This window comes from Eubalaena glacialis, chromosome 9, assembly GCF_028564815.1.
Source record: "Eubalaena glacialis isolate mEubGla1 chromosome 9, mEubGla1.1.hap2.+ XY, whole genome shotgun sequence".
NCBI classification, from domain to species: domain Eukaryota; kingdom Metazoa; phylum Chordata; class Mammalia; order Artiodactyla; family Balaenidae; genus Eubalaena; species Eubalaena glacialis.
In genome coordinates, this window is record NC_083724.1 from 74,458,674 (window position 1) to 74,479,129 (window position 20,456).

Sequence of the window (20,456 nt, forward strand, 5' to 3'; positions counted from 1 at the left end):
AAGAATAATACGTAGACCAGGTGTTATAAACTAAAAATAAAACTAGGCTGGACTCTGGTAGCTGAGGTGACAACCATTAAACTTGAAAAGCAGTCTGCAATTTAAGAGGGAGTGAAGCCAGAATCCAATATGACGTTTTAGGATATAGTTTACAGAAGAAATCAAGCAAAGAATATAGGAGAGTTAGATCTGTAAATGAAGCCAGGAGAGACGTTAGTAGCAAGGTGATAGAAAATGATGGAAATGGGTACATTCTGATGCAAGTTTGATAACAAGCCTCGTTGCCTTCAGGACTCTTTTTTAAAAGATAAAGTGAATGTCCTTTCTTTTATTATGAGCTCATCTGTCCTCTACAAGAAGAAGCCTCTGAAAGAGAAGACCGTGATTGAAAGGGACCTCTCCTTGTGCCCCGGACAAGAGCAAGATAACCCAGCATTTTTACCATCTGTATCGTGCACTACTTAGTTCAGGCTTTGGTAGCCCCATCAGTGTCTTGAGATTAGGTTCGGAGGGCAAGCTGCAGTTTCACTCATGCCTGACATTGATGGCATAGGTTATGGTTCCTTGCTGGATTCAATTCTATCTACCCTATTGAAAACATTATCCAGTGATGTCTGGGTAATACCTCTTTTATTCTCATCATAGTTGACACGGTAGCACTGGATTTCATTCTCAACAGTTGCTACAACCTTCATGTACCGTTCTACGTTTGGGTCCGGTGCCTCAAAAACTAACAGTGCCTCCTTAAATAAAGAAAATCCCCTTGCCATTTCCTGCGTCATGAATCTCTTCGGTTCTTCAGTTACTTCTTCTTCCTCTTATCTTTCATCCTTTCTCTGGGCCTTCAGTTCCATCAGGTTTTCATTAGTAAACTACACAAACTAAGTACACAAAAGCATAGCCACTTGTAGAGGGTGCACACACGTGACAGTGTACACCAGACACATGAACTAACTTACGTGACTGGACATGCGAATGCACGTTCACATCTTTGAAAGCTCGCAACTTGAAGGTTCGTATGTAGGGGACTTACTGTATATATGACAATTAAATGAGAAGTTCCAACATAGGTTGAACAGAATTTTCACTAGAGAATATTTAGATTTGAGGAGAAGCAATATTTGAAGAGTTTGTGGCTAATAATGTATCATAATAAAAGAAATGCATGTACATTCACATTGAAGAAGCAAAATGAGATGTGTGTTAGATTTATAACAATAGATACACATCTAGACACAAGTAGTGCAACTGAACAGAGAAGGTCTAGGGAAAATAGAAAAACAGAATGAAATGAGTTATGACCCACGAAGGTAAATGACTTTTCAGTGGCAACAATGGAGGCTGGAAGAATTCAGAATAAAAGCTGCAAAGTGATGATGGAAAATAATTGTCAACTTATATATCTACATTCAAAAAAATTACCTTTCACAGACTCACATTTAAAGGAAGAAGAAAAACCTAGAGGAAAATAGGGGAATGCATGAAGCAATTGGTAGACACGTGGCTAATCCAAAGAAGACTTGATTATGTTAAGTAATAAATGTAACAAAGACTAATTTGAGGATTGTAACAATTGACTAGAACAAAAATATGGGTGGACAATTATATTTTAGATGAAGGTGTCATTGAAATTCAAGTTCTAATGATCTTGTATGATAAGGATAGGGAAAGAGAGTAGCATAGTGAAAGAAAAAGATTTGGTGTCAGAAACGTACACATTATTACCCCTGATCTGTCACAAATTAACTTACCTCATCTCTGTTTTAATGCCTTCTATAGATTCTAAAACTGGTAGGGAGTCAATAGGTTTTAATAAGTATGGACTTCAATTTACTTAACATTTGCATTTCAATAACATTTCAATCTGTTAAAGGAGGAAAACAACCAAAAGAAAGAAACAGCAAGGACAACAACGAAGAAACATAACTATGGCCTTCATTACCAGGGTCCCTCAGTTTCCAGGAGAATTCCTCTGCGTTCTATTGTTTAGGCAGTAGAGTAGACTGGAAAATCCAAACTGTGATCAAGAAAGGTTATAACTGGAATGGCAGGGCTAAGCATCAAGGCTTTGGCAACATTGATAAGAACAACATTAGTAATGAGATAAAATACTTAGAGGACTGGAGCTCATCAGCATGAGGACCACAATAAGGATAAGGACAAACAATCCAAGAGAGTATGTTGGGATCCCATTTTAGATAGTGCTGGCTGTATATTGGAGGGGCTAAGTATAGAGTCTGAGGAACACTTAGACACCCTGATCTCAGTACCTCTGAAGTGTCGAGATATGCCTCATCGTCTGCTTCCAATCACCCTTTCCAAGTACCTGGGCCTAATTACTGCCCAAACATAAATGAATTCTTTCCCTGTCCTTCCTCCATTAACTTCTGGAATGTCTCACCTTAACCCAAACAAGGTTTCCAATCATAACTTTTTCTCAACTTTAGAAGTGAGTAAAAGATTCTTTTAACATGCCTCTCATAGCCCGTGGTTCATCGTTGAAAGGTTTTCATCTGGTGAGGTTCTGCTGGTCTAAATTATACTCACCTCCTACCCAGAATTTGTTGATCTTTTAGGGACTTATATCTGATCTTTTGTTTAAAAATGCCAGTCCTCAGAACGCACAGTCTCTAGCCCCTTAGTGATTTTGGGGACACCATCTCCAAGGGGACAATGTACTACTCCAGGAAACTTTCCTGAAATTCTTGCTAAATTTCTGGGTGTTTAATTCTTCAGACTAGGGAGGGAAGTTTGAGGAATGAAGAGAGTTGAGTGTGGATGAGTGGAGTCAGCACAAACTGGCTGTATAAAACAGCACACAAGAGGCAGAGGAAAGTTTTCTTTTCTTTTTTTTTTTTTTGGTGCAGATATTATATCTCTCACTTAAAAAGGAGACAATTGCTGAAGGATATAAAGACTTTTAATCTGATAGCCAGACTGCTAATACTTCATTAAGAGTGGGCTATTAAACATACTTTCCTTGCAAGTTCCATTAATTTCTCAAGAGGTTCAGAGTCCAGTTAGGAAAATAATGATCAGTTATACTATTCCAGCTTAGCAAGAGAAGTTTTCTCAAATGGTATTTAGGAATATTATCGGAAGCTAGAAGCCAGTGTGAGGTCAAGAGAGGGCTTCATGGAGGAGGTGACAGCCAAGATGAGAAAGCATGCTGAGAATTGATTGCAATTGTCCAGGATAAGAAAGATAATAAGGAAATCCAGGCAAGTCTGTAAGTAAACACACAAGAGAAAGACATGCATAAAAGTAAAGGGACAAGATAAATGAGATAGTATTGAAAGCAATTAAAAAGGCAGGTAGGTAGGGTAAGAGATTTTATTAAAGATATAAACCACAGAGAGGTAAAGAGAAAAGAAGACGAAAGATTTAATGGTTGTTTTTTTTGTTTGTTTTGGGACTTTTTTTTTTTTTTTTTTGGCAAAGTTACTTGAACTGCTGGCTTTAAAATTAGGATCTAACCAATTGCTTTATTAAATTGACAGATGTGGCTGTTTGGTATCTGTATTAGCACAATCCAAATCTTTTGGACAGTTATGATTCTGCTGCAGTTGAACATGGGCTAATTAAAACCAATAGCTGCCAGCAAATTTGTTAATCCTGATCCTGTTTGTAGATCTGTTGTGAGGAATGATCATTTATTATCTTAAGACCCTGTGCCTTCTTGATAACTATTATTATGTAAAAATATGGACAGAGCGTGCCCATTGGCAAGAACTGTTAATCTTACCTGTTCACACTTAGAGTACTTGTAAAACCCAGACACATTATCCCTCATTGAGAGGCAGTAGTGACAAGTTGGTTTAAACCAAGGAGACCTCTGTATAAATTAACAGATGTTTTAGTTGAAAATAGAAGTGTCAACATGACCTTAATTAATGAATTTACTAATACTTGTTCCCAGAATGAGGGAATATGCCAAGTTTTAACCTAGGTATAGTGGAATAAATAGAGGCTTTAAAATTAGACTATGAATGTAATCTTAGCTTGGACCTTATCTACATCTCATTTTCATCTCATCTTCAGCTTGGATGAAGATGTTCTTCATCATCTTGAGTAATTATCAGGTTAATCAAAAGTGAGAATCATACCCCATATAAAGTGCAGTTAACTAGTATTTGGTTATCTAGCAGGTGCTCAACGAAAATATGCCTTTATGCTCTTTTGTGGAAGGTAAATCTGGAATATTGAGATTATTCTCTGAAATCTCTATTTTTGATCAAGCTGTCATTCTACTTACAAATGTTAAATCTGTTTTAACCAACATCTTCGTGTGTGTCAAGTGCATTCTCTTGAATTAAGGGTGGGGTGTGTGTGTGTGTGTGTGTCTGTGTGTGTTTAATGCTTGTGTGTACATACATGCTTGGATTTGTGAATAGAGTGCCAGATGTGTTATTTATTGACTTATTAGATGAATCTCATTTGTGTTGATTATTGAGGTGTTTCTGTTCATGCTCTCTAACTATTGCCAGAAAGAAGGATTTTAAATGTATTCTCAAATTAAAATCAATCACTTGGGGTATACATCCCACAACTTTTAAATGAACTATATCTAATAAACCCATCCAATGAGGTCCTCATTTAGTTATCTTGGCATAGATTTTGTAACTAGTTTATTTTCACAACCATTCCGGGAGTTTCATCGCTATGCTTTATTGAGACTTATCTATTCAACACTTTTTATAGATAAGGTGGACTTTTATTATCACCTATGTAAAAAACAAAACAAAACAGGCTAAAAGTATTGCAGCCATACAATATGGCTCGGAACTTTGAGGCCTTTATTATTCTATTATTGTTATCCTCAAATTTATGAAGAAAATATCAGACCTCATGGACACATTTTCTTCTCCCGTGACTTCGTTTCTCCTTAAGTTTTTACAGGAAGATTTTAGTCCTAGTCCCTAGTTGTTTACAAGTCTTCTTGGGAAATAGAATCTCACTCACAGATGTTCTCAACATCTTCTAGACCTGGTAGACGTCACTTATGGGGTATGGTTATCATTAGTATTGTTTGCCAACATTTTTGGTTTTCTTCTTCAGGATAGGACTGATTTTGTCCATTCCCTTGAAGTTAGTTATAGTCACGTTACTTGCTTTGGTCAGAGAATTGTATGACATGCATTCTGTCAAGACAGCAGCATTTAAGAGCCAATATATGAATTGCTGTGTTCCCTTCTTTCTGCCGTGGTAATCATCCAGGTGGTAGAGTATATCACACCGAGCATGCCTGATATGTAGTGTGGGTAAATGAATCATTATTGTTCTAAGCTATTAAATTGTGGCGACTATTTGTTACTACATCGTAACCTGGCCTATCCTGACTAAAACATAGATGATTGGCTGAAGGTTATGCCAACCATCAATTTCATGATTGACATGCATTGGTTAAAATAGAGCATTAGAAAAGTATGCACAGACACCACATTCTTTTTGTACCAGGAAAGGCTTGCTTCTATTGAAATGTGTTCTGGTATGATGCCTTTGACCTAAACCAGGTACATTTATACCTTTATAAGCAAAAGACTCTGAAATTCATCAGGCTAACGGTGTGCTCCAGTAGTAAACAGGTGCTTCCCCAACACAGTACTTTTCTAAACTGAGCTGAAATTTGTTTTATGACATTCCTAATTGGAATAAAAATCTAGTGAGTGAAGAATTTTTTGTTTTGGTCGCTTTTTAAAATACCTACCACCCTGTAGGTTGCCTAGCACAGAATAATTAATAAATATTTAATTAATTCAAGTGTGTCATATTCACTGCAGGTATTGTTCATTGTTTGACAATGCCCTGTGATAACCCATAGGAGGAACTTTTCTGTACTAAGTATCATATATATTATTACTTCTTCTAAATATCTGATATAATTTTTGACACATTTTTGGATCACGTGATGTGATTTTCCTTTTCTTATTGGCTAAGAAATTAAATCCATTTTGATGTCCTCTTCTAACAACTGATGTACATATTATGTGGTTTAATCATAGGTCAAATTTATGTTCCTTTATTGTGAACATTTTCCCTTTGCCTAATTTTTATTGCCTATTTTAATTGTATTTTATTCTGCTTTATTGTATTATATTTATAGATTTTAAATGTACACCACATATATATCTTCATTTATATACACAGAACCATATTTTGGTATTTTTCTTTATAGATATATGTCTTTTTATAATGACCGGTTATATCACTGTACCTTAAAGCTTTATTCAAATACTTTAAAATATACAAAAACCTGCGTAGTTCAATTGTAAAAGTGTTAGGGTTGTTAGACCATATCATCTGGCTGTAAGGCTTTAAGTAGCAAGGACAATTTAGTCTTAGTGAAGTCGCTCACTGCTTCAAGGCACCTAATTGGAAATTAAAATACCTAGGTGTTTTTTTTTTAAATTTCTCTCCAGCTCCATTTCAACATATTTTAATCTGAACTGTATTTCTCTGTTAAATATGATTACTGAGCAATGACAGAACTCATGGTCATTCATTACCAGTTTTCATTTATAGTTGAAATGAATATTTTCTTCAATTATATTTTTTAATCATTCCCAATCATCCTTTCTCTTTTATATAAGAGATATTAAGCCTTGAGAAAATTTCTGCAGAGTAATAAAATCTGTTAGATTAGATTAATATACATGGGCTGCTCAACTGTTATTAATTTAAACAGACTTTCATTTTTCCTTTTTTGATTACACAGGACATTGATTTATGGTACATGAAATAACCAAATTGCACTTTTGAAATTTAAAATTCTGGAGCCCTTCTGACATTATTGGCCTTGAACTCAGCTATTTTGTCCTTTAAATTATAAAATATATGCCCTTTTTAATTGAAGGATATATATTGCATAGTGTGGCAAGTATATTAGCTAAATAGCTGAGATTAATGGATCATTTTTTATGTCATTACTCTGCTATTGAGTCACCACAGAACACAGCAAGTCATAACAACTTTTATAATTTCTTTATTAGCTTCATTGTAGTATGCTTACGATGCCTAGAATACCATTTTCTTAATTCGTTTTGTTGTTTATGTCTTTTTAATTTGAGTGAGAAAAAAGTTTTTGTTCCAAGACTAAAAAGAAAAGATATTGGTAAGGCCACTACTCCCTCCCACTCTGATAGATGCCAAGAATATTAGTAGAAATAGTTGGTTATATATCTTTAGGAACCTAAGCTCAGAGCTATTCATCAGTGTCCATTTGTATGAATGACCCTGGGCCCCACAGTGAACATGAAAGGAAGAATTTTGGCAAGTCTTCTGTATGCCTAAATGTGAGTACTGCTAGAAAGTGTATAGGCTTGCAGTTTACATTGCCTTGGAGGAGTGTGAACCCTCAGTTTATTCAAGAAGGAGAGATTATTAGGAAGAACCCATTCCATAAAAGTGCCTGAATGGAGATAACACATGGGGAAATGGCAGGACAACACCAGGCAGACTGATAGTCATTCACCTTTTCTCCCAGGTAGATGAGGACAACCTGAAGTCTGAAGATAGAAATCTTCTGGGCTTACTCAATCAGGAGAACATTTCTCTTTCCTTCCTCAGACAAAAAAAGACAAAATAAAAGAGAGATGTTAGTCTCTCCAGAAATATGATGGGGGACTGATAGTCCATCAGAGGTCACATATATTGGCTTCTATAACCCTGTCAGATTAATGCACAAATTCCTTAGTTGGCATACGCAAAGGACTTGGCAGTGGCATCCCCAAATTTATCAACCAATGTATACTGAGTGCCATTGTGGAGCTATTGTCTAGTCACTGGGAAAAGTGTAAAGAACTGTAGAGGCATATAGCCTCTAATTTCATGAAACCTGCATGTCAGTGGGTTGGGACACAGATCAACGGTATTAAGCATTAATCGGATAATTAAATAAATATAACTGTGAAAAGTGCTACAAAGGAAAAGTACAAGATGCTATAATAACTAGTAAATGAGGAATGGAGGGTAGCAGAGACTTCCTTGTGTCAGAATGTAAATCACAGATAAGATGAAGAAGAAAGATCCTAAGTCAGAAGAAAAGTCTGACGAGTTTGAAGAACTGTGGTGGAGCTCCTGTGGGCATGTTTCCATTAAAAGGGAAGAGGGTGAAAAGCATAAGAAGTTACTCTTGAACTAGGCAGAGCCCAGATCCTACATGATTTTAGAGGCCATGTTATAGATGTTGATTTTATCTTAATTTTGATGAAACCCAACATCTGTAGATTCCTTAGGTCCCACTCAACATGATGAATGGCAGGTAAGGCATAAAGGGATACTGGTTCTTACCTATTAGGCTTTGTTGTGAAGGTTATAAGTACTCTGAGACTTCTTTGTGAATAGTAGATTATTTGAGTCCAGATCACCCAAGGTCAAACTCAAAGTACAAACAAGTCTCTTTAAGAGATTCTTTAATCCACCATTATAGTCGACCCTTATCACCATAAACATTAGTCTGAATTCATTGTATAAAAATCCAATTTTGGAGCAATGTACAAACTAGGGAAAAGTGCTTTGGAAATATCATCAGCATGCAGTGTCCTGGGTTGCAAGTTTCTCTATTTCTTTGTAGCATCAAGAAAGCAGTCTGGCTTGTAAAGCTTCCTTTGGCTTTTCGCTGTCTTGCTATTGCTCTAATGTGGAAGGGCATAATGGTCACAAGTATAAAAGCCTCTTTTACATTAAATTACACAGAATAAATTTCCCTGCTCAGAAGATGATAGCAGCTGATTTCTTCAATTTAGACGCAGAAGATTCTAACATTAAATCTGAAGCTACCACAGAGTGATCCAACTTTGAAGATTACAGTGATGATAATGGGGCTTCTAGTGAACTGAATTAATGTTTATGGTTTTTTCTTTCCTGCTTTCATTGTTGTTGATGCTGCTACTCCTGCTGATGCTTGGTTTTGGTGTGTGTGGTTTTCTCAGCAGAGTTGGCTCTTGAGATTGACTTAAAAACAGAAATAGAATAATGTACGTGCAAATGAAAAAATTCCACGAAGCCTTATAATTCAATAGGACTGACAATGATGTTAAATAGACTACTTACTTTTATATTTGTACTTTTTCCACCTAAGTTTTAGTTTTTCTACCATGCATAAACTTCACTTTAGAATTCCTTGAATTTGAGATACTAGTCATAGGTACTTAGATTCTCTTTAAAAAGACGCTGTATCTCCTTAATTGGTATGCATATTTTGTATAATATTAATTTTTATTATTCTCACTGTTTTTTTTTCCTGTCGAGTTTAATCCTATATTTTTAATGTTTTGTTCCTTCTTTAGAAGCAAATTCATTATGATTTCTGCAAAATTTAAATGTATACCATATTCCCATATCTATCATATTTTATAAGCTATTTTAAAAGATACAATTCCGAATTATTTTCCTTGTCAAAATTTAAATACTCAGTAAGAAACATTTTTAATGGTTTTATAGTTTTCCACCAAATGGATATAACTTAACTTATTTAAACTATTACCCAATGGGAGATTGATTCTGATTTTACCCTTATTAAACAGTATTCACCAAATATCCTCTTGCAGAGCAAAAAGAAGTATTGTAGGATGACTGGCCCCAGAATATCAAGTTGCCTTTTAATGGAGTGAGCAGGAGAGAGGGCTCCCTCTTCCTGAATGAACTTAATTTCCTAGAGGACCAAATTGTGCCTTCTTCTCAGAAGCTTGAATCTGAATTTAATAAAGATCTGGAATGCTAACTTGAGAATTCAAGAAAATTCCCCTTGAACTGTGTGACATTATGGTATTTGCCTTCATTCACCTCACTACAATCCTGGGACATAAATTTTTGCAAGCATGTCTGATTGCTTCTTTAAACAAATAAAATAAATAACAAAATATTCACCACATTTTAGAATACTTGAAATGCTGGGAAATTTGCTAAGCATTCATGTGTATTATTTTATTTAATTTGATGGAGGTTTAATAACCCCATTTTACAAATGAGAAGACTGAAAATTTAAGAACCTAAATATCTTGCCTGGGGTCACATAAAGTAATTAAGGTAGAGCTGATATCCGGGTCCAGATCTGAGAAGGATAAAAACACATTTCTTTCTTTTCTGAAACTGGGGGAAAGGGGGTGATAAAGATCACATTGAAGGGGTAGGAAGCGTGTGTGCTAGGATTAAGGAAGTAAGGCAGAGGGAAGAATGAGAAGCTCTGCATAAAGATTAGAGCTTTAAGATTTTGTACTTGAAAAGTCCATTTTGTCGATTTCTGGTCCACTTCAAGTCCATTTTGGACTTGAAAGCTGATAGCTGAGGAAGAGAGGAGGTGAAGCTTATTTTCATACAATAGGAGGGGAAGCTTTCTAACTAGGGCATTGTTTGAGTTGTTCAGAAACATGTCTTAATTTCAGAATGAAGGCTAAAAGTGGAAAGTGTAACTATTCCTATTAGGTAGGTAGTCAGACACTAGCAGCAAGGAGGTGACAATGGCGAAAAAGACAAGAGGGGAATAATCAAGTCACACCCCAACCATCTGGGGACCCCTCCCCTGACCTCACCCAGGACGGGTGAAACTATGGTCGTGTGGTGGGCAATTTATCCTGATAAAGAGGGAACACAGTAACACGAGGGAACGTCCCCGGGGCTGCGCATGCCCAGACCAGACGGGTGTATAACCTATAGTAAACCCGAACTCATTATACCATTATTATACTAAAATCTACATGTGGTTTGCCCCCCACCCACCCCGAGTGGGCCCTTCTTAGCGAAGGGTAAGGGCATGCGCAGTAATGAACTTGTTACATAGCTCAGGACTGTCAATCAAATAATGATCCCCTGTCCCTCACCCATGATTGCACCCCGTGTCCTCACAGAACACGCCTTATAAACACCCTTAAGACTGTACAGGAGGGCTGGTTTCATTTCGCAGAAACAGCCCGCTGTCCCTCTGAGAGTGTAACTATGCTTTAAATAAACTTTGCTTTGCACTTAAGCCCAAAGTGGTAGTCAGCACTTCTTTGCTTGCTATCACAAGGACCGAGATAGGTCCGGGTCTTCTGTTGACCTCCTCGGTTGAAGTCATTTGAGACAACGCACGCCAACCTGGTAATATTCCCACTTACCAGTATACTCCGTGAATTGAGAAACTTGGCTAAGGTATCGATATAAGAAGTTACGAACAGAAATACAAGTTAAGGTGGTTGCTATGAAATTTAAAATGAGGCATAAGGGCACATTGGTGCCAAAATAATGACCTGAAATTGGCAATGAGGAGACAAGTGAATATTCACATGACATCTGGGCCCTGAGATAAAGGGAGGATGGAAGAATTTAAAGATTGCCTAAAAGAAACTGTGAATGAGAGCCAGGACTCAGTTATGCCACGAGCTAAGAAAAACTTTCTGTGAAAAGATGGAGGAAGTACATATTCTTAACAGTATGATGGAAGGAGTATTCCGATTAGAAGTAAGAGAGAGACTCGGGGAAGAACAGCCAAGTCCCAGGGAGGATATTGGGAAGACAGAAAATATCTTGATGCTAAATCTAAAGAGGACAGTTATGAGTGAAATTGTCACTGGCAAAACAGCGATTTCCTCAGTCCTTGTGCCCCAAAGGAAAGAATTCAAATGAGAAACACAGAGCAGTTTTAAGTAGCAAGAGTTTTATTAAGCAAAGCAAAAGGGTGTGTGTGGGCTTGGGTGGGGGGAAGGGGAGCGGGCTGTCTGGAAGCCAGAAGCAGCCCTGCAATGAAGGTAGAGTTGGTTTTTCCAAGTGGTTGACAGTCCCTCCCTGTGTCCTGCGTCATTTGACTGATAAGCTGAATGACGGCTTTAGGTTGTATCACTTTTCTCCTCGTGTGCAGGTGCTGAAGCACAAGCACCCAAGCGAAACCCATGGCGGGGAGGGGGGCAAAAGCCGTAATGGTAATTTATTACAGACACGGCATAATGAACCCCAGGTTACTTTGAGTCACGTTGTAGGTCTTGGTGTGCCTGCACCAAACTGTGCTGGCGGGTTTTATCTTGTTTGGTTGCGATAGGACTGGAAACTTAGTGGTCCTTGACCACCAAAAGGGAGCGTCTCTGGGTGTGTTCTGATTACCAGGGTCCAGGTTGGGGAGGAGAGAGCATGAGGAACACCACCCCACCCCACGCCTGTCTAGGATGGGGCGGGACCCACTCATGTCTGACTGGCTACCTAACAAAATTCATAGGTTCTGTATAGCTGAGAGTCCCTGCCTAACTTTCTAGTATTTCCTTAGAACAGATTTCTAAAGTCACTATCAAACTCAGTTCTACGGTAAATAAATATTAAAAACCATCACAAGTAACTTTTTTGATCCTGAATCAAAATATAATCTTCTTGGCTATGATACATCAAAAAAGTACCAGATTATAATCAACCAAATCAGTGTGAACCACAATGGATTAATCTTTTGTTTTCATTCAGAACTGTTACTTATTGAAAGAATTTCCATGCTATGTTGCCTATATTTTAGGTCATGTATTTTTCATGCCTAGGAAAGTATTTTTTTTAATTCAGCTACATCTCAAAAAGTCACAGTAGGAATTGTGACTAGCCGTATATTGAGTACACTAATTTTGCTTGCTTTTGTTGTGATATCTGAATTGACTATAAAACATAAAGAATTAATGTGGCTGGGCAACAGAAGCTCTCTGGAATGATGGTGTTGGAGGACCACATGTATCTTACTTGCATGGGTTTATTGCAGTCTATGATAGCATTCTTTTCTGAGGTTCATTTTAACCAAAAGGGGGGACCTATAGTAACATCCAATAAAACAAACAAGCAAAAAGCAATATTGTTAAAAAAAAAAAAAAAAAAAAAGCCAGTTCAAAAGGTAGCAGTGATTGTGCCCAGACCATTAACAGACTAATACAAAGAGTGATGACCTTGTGGAGTTTGTTGGTGATGAGGTCATAAAATGTGACAAAAAGAGATTGCAGTTTTTATTGTTCCATTGATTTCACCTTTTCCCTTTTCAGTATGAAGTTGGCTAAAAGACTTTATTTTGTTACTCACTGAGTCTAGGGAGTGTGCAGAGAATGATGTTACCTTCTATTAGGTGCTAACTATGTTTAAAGGTGGTCAAGCAAGTTTATGTCAAGTGAGAACTAAGCTGGAACTTGCATTTTGCAATAAATCCAGAGTGTGTGATGAAAATTATAATGGTCAGTTCATTAGAGGATATATAAACATCAAGAGCAGATGGGCTTTCAGAAATCAAAGATCCTATTTTCAGGAAATTATCTTGACTATATAAACAAAGAAGAAAGCAAATACAGAACATTATTAGTGTCATAGAAGTGATATTGTTTTGCGATTTTTTTCTTTTACTTATTTCCATTTTGTTACATCTGCTCAGGTTTTCTGATCTTAATCTGTGCTCAACTCATGACACGGACTTGGTATAATAAACACTAAGATAAAAAGGTAACTAGAGATCATTTTAGGCTTAATTTTTTACTTTTACAAACTTTCTACCAAATGATGAATATTTTGTATGATACAGTATGACCTTTGAGCTTCAAGAGTCCATCATTTGGGAGAGAGTCCAAATCTTCAAATATTTTGTGTGTGTGTGTGTGTATGTTTTCCTTATAGTTAACTTGCAATCAATCAGTAAGACTGATTTGAGTAAAATTGTAGAAACTGAGTTAAAATGCAATGGCTGTATAGAGTACTTTATATACTCTCCTGGGGTGGAATCACTGAGGAAATATTACAACTATTTAATCTTGAGCAAGTCATTTAATTTTTCTGACTATTTACTCACATGTAAAATGAAAGAAATAGACTGGCTTTCCAGATCAAACATACTGTTTCTATGATATGTGATTCACTGATGAGATAAATTCTTTCTCAAAAATATCAAAACCAATCTAAATAGGTGAAGTTAACTATAATACAAAGGAAAATATGATCCGCCAGCCTTTTCTTCAGCTTCTGACAAAAAGAAAAAAAAAAGGGAAATGGCAAAGCCAGTAAAGATTGAGGACGATGCTTCAAAAGCAAATAGGCATAGAGAATGTATGTATTTATTATTAGCTACATTATGTGGAGAAAAGAAATGAGGCTCATCAAGTTTAAGTAACATATTCAAGGTCACAAGAGTGTTAAGACTGAGGATGAAACTCTGGTACCTGATATAAAAAGCAAATCCTTTCCACATTATTCCTGTAGTCTGTCCTTTCTCAACAGTTCAGACTGGAAATTGTTTAAATGATAAGGGTAATTGGTTTTGTTATTAGAAACTTCACAGTAAATTGATTTACCTTCTCAATGTGTTGTCTAGACATGGCTATATTGTATTAATATTAACCTGCACATGAAAAGTTTTCCTTAAGCTAAAATTTTAGAATTTAAAGTATTCCATTTGGAAGTGACCTCAGAGGATATCTAATCCAAACTGTCCAATTTATAAGTGTACAAAATAAACTTTAACTGAGAGCTTAAGCAATAATTTTAAGGTCACACTGCTAATTATAAAAATTATAGTGTAAAGCAGACTGTAGCCATAATTCTAGCTTTAAGCTAAAAGTTCTTAACTTGAAAAGCTTAAACATAGAAAAAAATGCTTCGATATTTTATTATAGAAAGTTTTAATAACATTATTATAAATTCTCATGGCCATATTCATTAAAATTTGATCTCTTTGTCCATTATATTGGTTGTCCTAAAAACTCAGTATGGGATATGATCTAATCAAGTGTGGCATGATTGCCTAAAAGAAATAATAAATACAAGAAAACGAACTAGTAATGCAAGGTGAGTACTTCATTGCTTGGAAGCAAAATTTTAAAATCATAAAAATCTGAGTTTTGAATTCCCTATAATTTGGCCACAAACTCCCTTTCCTCACATAGTTTATTACCTCTTCCTGTCTCTGAGCTCTCTATTGTAGCTAAGGTCAGGCATCTTCCCCTGCTATGTTCATGCCCCATGTTTCACCAACTAGGATCACTAGTCATTCCATTCCATTGGAATGCCTTTTCTGTTACCATTTCTTTAAGCCTTACCTCTCCTTCAAACATCTTTTCATAAGCATGTTCAACCTCCTCTATGAAGTTTTACTGATCACTCCTTCTAGTTGTGATTTCTATATCCTCTGAGCCCTTAGGCAGTCTTCACCATTTATACCACTCTTTTGATTTTTATCAACCAATGCCCATGGTATTTGTTCTGAGCTCAATTGTTAGCAGTCACCCAATATTTCAAGTACTTCCTCATCCAGCTTCAATTGTGCTGAAGTCCCAGTAGTTCTGACTTCCTTTATGGTCAGGTCAGTTAATTTCCTTGAGATAAAATTTCATCCTAGATAGAAAGGAAATAAATAAGACAATAAATAAATTTAACTTGATACAAAAGTGACATGTCCATAACAACTGCAAGTCACAAAGCTAGCATTTGAATTAAGTTTTTTCTTATGTCTAATCCTGTGTCCTTTCTCACACACTTCATTGGAAATCCATACCACACTCCTACATGATTTTATGCTATTGATTACCAATTCTAATTTTGTAGCACCTTGATTGCTTCTAGTTGATAGCATATGATTCTTGGAAATCTCAAAAAAAAAGAAAAAAACCACAAAACTTGAATTCTTTTCAGTTTCAAGATAAAGACTGTCAAATCTCTAGAAAAGTAGACACTTTTGTGAAATTGAACCAACAATAACAGTTACAAATGCTCAAAAACATGGGAAGATACAGGCAGAAGAATAATATACCTTCTAATTTTATGTAAATGGAAAATGAGGTCCTTTGGATCACACATAGAGTTAGTGGCAATTATTGTCCCAAGAAGCCGCCCATTTGCTCACTGGTTGATCATTTATCACCATCATGATTAGCATTGTTCGTAGTAGAATCAGTGATACTAATAAGATACAGAAGGTTTTATAGCTTGATGGTGTATTGGATTACTCTTCATTGTAACTTTTCCCCCGTGTTTTCCTATTGTTTCATTACAATTCCCCCAGTAGAGGATAGACTCTTTTAATACACCTGAACCATTCTTATATTGCAGGTGACCCACAGAGAATCTAACACCTAATATACATTGAATATATCTTTGTTGGTTTTCATAATAAATGAGTAAATTGATAATTTGGTTATTGAAAACTCATATTTTAAAAGAAAAATTAGTCTACAAACTAAATAAATCAAAAAAAATAAAATGCATGATACTTACCAGGCTGAAGAATATCTCTCACTATGGTGATATAATTTACCTACACTCATTGTCAAACTAAATACCAATAAGGATCCCAGAAACAAATCACTATTGAGGAATTTTGCCAAAATGACAGATCATGTCACTCTTCTGTTATAACCCCTCCAATGGCTTCCCAGTTCTCTCAGAGGATAAAAGCATTTCCTTTTTACAGTGGCTTTCAAGGCACCATCTTATAGGGCAATCTTCCCTTTCCTCCCTTTCCTGTGGTCAGCCTCAGTCATGTGGCCTCTGTGCAGTTTCTCCCTGACACCAGGCATCTTCCAGCCTTAGAGACTTTTCATTTACCTCCGCCTAGAATACGCTTTCCCCAGATGACTGCAGAGCAAGGTTTTTTACCTCTTTCAGCTTATTATCAATGAGACCTTTCCTAGCTACCTTACATAAAATTGCAATTGCCATGTCCCATATAACACACACACATACACATACACACAGAGAGAGAATTGCTCAGTATCTTCCTTTCCTGCTTGCTTATTTTTCAGAGTACTTAATACCAAACTCTTAATAGCACTCATTATCCTTTAATGCACCATATTGTTTATTGCCTATATCCTCCATCAAAATGTATGTTTTAAAATGGCGGGGATGTTTGTTTGTTTGTTTCATTGATATATCCTCTGGACCTAGAGTAGTGTCTGGCACATAGTAAGTGCACAATAAATGCTACTTTAATAAATGGATAACCAAGTTATTATTAGCTTCGGTGTATCTAGAAATGAATACTTCAGTCTCAGTGTTTCTGTCATTTACCAGGACATATTTTGGTTTTGAACAGCAAAGAAAACTTTTCTGGCATATTTTTCTCCATACGTTTTTTCACTAATTTCCCTGTCATGAATTTTTCCCACGGAGGTTTTGTGCACTTCCTGTCTTAGGATTTGTTGGATGATGGTAGTATGAGACAATTGAGGCTCGCTCCGTAGGACATAATTTTATTCTAAGGCATAATAACAGGACTGATAGATGCAATTCCCAGGTCATTCCTCATTTTAGCTAAGACTAACTACTTTTTTTTTTTTTTTTTTTAACCATAATAGCTGGAAATGGGCTGAATTGTTTTACTTCTTTTTCCCAATTTTAATCTTCTAGTTCAGGGGTGGGCAACAGTGGCTGGTGGCCCTGACTTGCTTCACCTTTTATTTTTTGTTTTGCTTTGTTTTTGTATTTTTACTAGCCAATGAGCTAAAAATAGATTTTACTTTTTTAAAATGGTTATATTTTAAATGATTAGGTAAATATCTTCATAATATCATTGAATTTTTATCTTAACCTACAAAACCTAAAATATTTACTTGCTCTTTAAGAAAATTTTGCCAACCCCTGTTCTAGTTATTTGATGTTAAATAAGCATCTTAAAGTTATTAATAAGATAGTAATATGAGTAGCTCCCATTAATTGAGAACCTACTATGCACTTAACACTGTGATAAGCACCTTTTATATATTTCAAGTCCTTAATATTCATTCAAGTAAGATATTTTTTTTTTTCAAGTAAGATATTTTTAACAATAGTTTTACATGTGAGTGAATAAAGGCTCATAAAGATAAATCATTTGGCGAATATCATATTAGCAGTTTCCCCAACAGATTAGCAATGAACTATTTTGGGATTAACACCTTGGCCTACTAAACCTCCCCAAATCTATCTCCCCTCAACCTTGCTACCAAACAACAACAAAAATAACAGCAGCAACAATAACAATAAAATGAGACCACTTAAGGGTAAAAATTAAGACTCAATTAATGCAATATCAATTCCTTAGAGTCTGAGACTTCCTGTGGGCAGTCTACTGTCTGAGTTTTCAGGACTGTCTTATATTTTCTGCTCTGTTTCGGTAATGTATGAAGAAAGATGGAGTTTGTCAGCTTGTGGCCAGGAAAATAAAGAATTCTTGCCGATACCCAAATATCCCACTTGGTAGTTGGTCATGACTTTGTGCTTCCCACATGTTACCACAACTGGAGGTGCATCTTGATCTCTGAATGGTAGGCTGTGAGCAGAAACCGTGCTTACTAAAACAAAATAAAATGTTCCCAAGGTAGAGCCAACAAGAGTTGAATGTCACACCATAAATATTTTGCGATATACTGATCATATAAATAGTATTTCTTGAAAACTGCACTGAAAGTTTTGAATATTTATGTTCGTGAGAGATACTATCTTGAAAGAATAGATTATATGCTTATTTCTTTTACGGATAAAGATTGAATGAAGTAGCTCTTAGGTGTGAATTATCACTGAATGGTTTCATAGAAAAGCATGTCCATAAAATTTTTTATTTGACCTATATGAAATTGGAAGTACATGGTAAGTGACATGGTGTACTTGAAAGAGCGAGTCAATGAGAAAAGGGTCCAATCCATGCTTTCCACATTACCTCTTGTGAAATCTACAGTTAAGTTTTAAAACAAGCTAATCCTCAGTTAATTTTCCATGCATAAATTTCTAAAAATATATCAGTCTCCTTTGTTGCAAAATCACATGTGTGTATATATATACACACAAAAATATACATTTATACAACATATATATGTGTTTTTTCACACACATGCAAGCATATGCATATACATATACGCACATATCTTTACCTTTCTATAACATATAGACAAAATATTTTTTTTTCAAGTTTAGACAGCCATTAAGATAAAGTCCATTTCCCAGGGAACTATAGCATAGCCAGTTTTTAGTGTATTGTGTTTGTCATTCCTGCTAATTTCCTGATAGCATTGCTTGCTGTTATTTAACGCTTGCTTCGATGAATAGACAGGGAGTCAGCTCAGGACATAACATTACATATGAGTCAATGTCTAATGATACAGACAGTGCTAGTCTGGTGTACAATCTAAAACAAAGTGAAAAAACCTGGAAAAAAATCAGAGACCATTTGAATGTAAGGGATATTGGTAAGATGGCAGTTGAAAATCCTGATAAGTGATTCCTGTAGTATTTCCACAATTAAATAATGCAAAATGATGAAAACATATTTTCACCTATTTATCTTGCCATTTTATGTTGCAGTTACACAAATATTGCAAAGGGAATTACCAGCCTATATATTCCTGGTGGATAGAATTTCTCTCTAAGTCCTAGTTTAAGTGCCGTATAGATATTGAATTTGTAGGAAAGTAAACATTAGTTGAATTAATATTGAATTAATAAAGTGAAATGAGCTGAATTAATATTGAATTAGTAAGGGAATTAGTAATAAAAATGGTAATGTTTTGGAGAATTCCTGGCAAAGATGGTAGAAAGCCAGGACTTCCATGACAGAAAGAAAGTTAAGGAAATATTTCACCAAATCCAGTCAAATAGCTCTTTCACTGAAAGTCAAATTATCAGCTTTAAACTGTATTTAACAAGTATCCCTATTTAAGGGTAGTCCTAAAGGTATTTTGTTTTAGAATTGGCAGTTGAATATCTATTTGACCTTTTATGACCTTTAGCCATAAAAGGTCCAGCAAAAGGAGGGTAAGCAACCACCTATACACCAAAAACTGTGCTCTGACATTTACAGTGTTCTGCTAGACTGCGTAAGCCCCAGGAAACCCTGAAAGTCACTTTATCCTCCTTTAAGATTAAAGACACATTTTGGTAGTGAATTCCCTACTTTTTTCCTTAGGCCCATTGCAAGCTGGCAGCAAGGGCAATTTTCACATTAGACTCTGTAGTGTGGGGAGGAGGGAGTCTGGGTTATTTTTTGTAGTACACATCATTAAAACTTTGTTGACTGTATGACTTCAACAACCTACCATACTGTTTAAAAGTATTGTAGTAGCTACCAAGGCAGCGATTTTGCTTCCTTCTTACATGCATGATTGAAAAGGAGGGGAAAATTTTGTCTAGCTTCCAATTAGAATTAGGGCCCTAATGTTGTTGGTAACTTTGGAGACCATCTTATGTATTAAGGTTTACTCCTTTTTATATAATGAGAAAATTGAGATTCAAGTATAGGAGATGACAAGTGTTCTACAATAGAGCACAAACTAGAATCTGAGTAATTTGACTCCTGCTCATTTCTGTTTCTATGTCAATCACTCGGCCACTGGGTTGTGATCTGTGGGATGTTTGGGAGAACAAGGAATGATTAAATTCCATGTTCTTAGATCCAGGATTGTTTGTGAAAAGGCGGTTTCCCTTGTTTTGCTGGCATGCAGTGGTAAGAGCCATTTACCTGAAAAATATTTTTCCTTCATTGTTAGCAAATAAAATTTGCATTTTATTATACC